The following is a 1,830-nucleotide window of genomic DNA, read 5'->3' as shown; positions in this document are numbered from 1 at the left end:
TGGGCTATTCATCAACCATGTGATATAAAATCTTCCCTTTCCTAGGACTTATAAAGAAATCCAACTCTGTCTATTGTTCTTGAACTTTCATGAGAACCCTTTACTGTATACTTAAACACTGGAGCCTGGCCGGGCGGTGGTGGCGCACGCCTTTAATCCCAGCACTCGGGAGGCAGAGGCAGGCAGATTTCTGAGTTCGAGGCCAGCCTGGTCTACAGAGTGAGTTCCAGGACAGCCCGGGCTATACAGAGAAACCCTGTCTCAAAAAACCAAAAAAAAAAAAAAAAAAAAAAAAAAAATCCCAGCACTTGGGAGGCAGAGGCAGTTGGATTTCTGAGTTACAGGCCAGCCTGGTCTACACAGTGAGTTACAAGACAGCCCGGGTCATAAGAGAAACCCTGTCTTGAAAAACAAAAACAACAAGGAAAAAACCAAAACAAAACAAAAAAAAAACAAAAAAAAAAAACAAAAAAAAAAACACTGGAGCCTGAACTGTCATCAGTCCCTGGTATATTGCCATCTCTATGTCCATGGCATTAGTAACACTTTGGATAGTCCCTTATCCAAAGGCACGAATCACCTCGAGCCCAGAACCCAAAACCCAAGACCTCTTAGCCAGCATGTTTCTGTTGGTGGAAAGGGTGAACAAGGAAGTGATGTAAGTGGGGACTCTGTGAGAGCAGAGGTGGTTGGCATTACAAGTCAGCAGCTTTCTAACCAGGACTACACACCCAACCCCCAACACACCTCTACATCTCCTCTGGCAAATAGGACCTTTCTAACCAGGAGTCCTGACAAGCTACATACATGAAGGCCATGTGACTTTCCCTGCAGACCTACTATTGTAGTGCTTTTTGAGTCTAGCAAGTGCAAAGAGAGTAGAACAACCATCTTTCCAAAGTCATCTTGAGTTAGGATTCTGACAGGCACAACTGAGGGTAGGGAACTCCTCTGAAAAATCACAGCCGTGCTGGGGGCTGAGCTTTTCTGTTGTAGTTCTTCTCTGAGAACCCAGGGCTGGGTGGTAAATGTCTCTCACATACTGTTCTTCCTGATGAGCCCAACATCCCATCCAGGACCCTCCTCAGGTTTTCTAGTTGATAATTTTTAACTGAAAATTCACTTCTAATATATGACTGGCAATTGACCCAAACTGGCCAATGGTAGGCCAAGCAAAGGAAAATATTGGAAAACTAGTTTCCAATAAAGCCACACAATGTGAGCATCCTCTGTTTCGCATCATCAAGATGGGTGTGAACGCCCTGACTACCCTTAGCTAAGGCTTTGTATATTGCACAAGCAGCACAAATAAAACCCATGCATCTCAACACTGTGCTAGGATCCCAGGCTCTTCCTAAGGGCCCCTTTGCTCTTCACACACAGGTCTTTTGGTTTGTAGAAGCCTCTGCTCTCCTCCAGTCTCCCAATCTGGGTCCTGCAGCTGAAGACTCTGTTGCTCTCCCAGCATTTGACTCCACCATGTTTCTAACTGAAGACTGCTGTTCTTCACTGGAATTGTCAAGAGCTTTAGGAATGAGGGCAGATGGCATCCGATCACGGGTCTTATAGAGTGGCCTTTCCTCCTGTGTTCTTGGGGACTGACTGATGAACTGTGACAGGGTATGGAGGAATGTATCATGCCACACTCTTTGAGGAACAGATGCTGAGCTGGGATGAGTCTACAGATATACTTCTGGGGATACTATGAGGAACTGTACTGGAGGGACTCGGAAGATTTACAGGTTGATCACCACCATGAAAGGAGCCTGGGAAGAAGCAATGGAGACTTGAGCAGGCAGACATTCAGGCCAGGACAGTAGACGGTCTACA

Source organism: Grammomys surdaster, unplaced genomic scaffold (assembly GCF_004785775.1).
Source record: "Grammomys surdaster isolate TR1022 unplaced genomic scaffold, NIH_TR_1.0 267, whole genome shotgun sequence".
In the NCBI taxonomy this organism is placed as follows: domain Eukaryota; kingdom Metazoa; phylum Chordata; class Mammalia; order Rodentia; family Muridae; genus Grammomys; species Grammomys surdaster.
The sequence above is the reverse complement of the archived record's forward strand: the minus strand, read 5'-3'. Positions refer to the sequence as shown.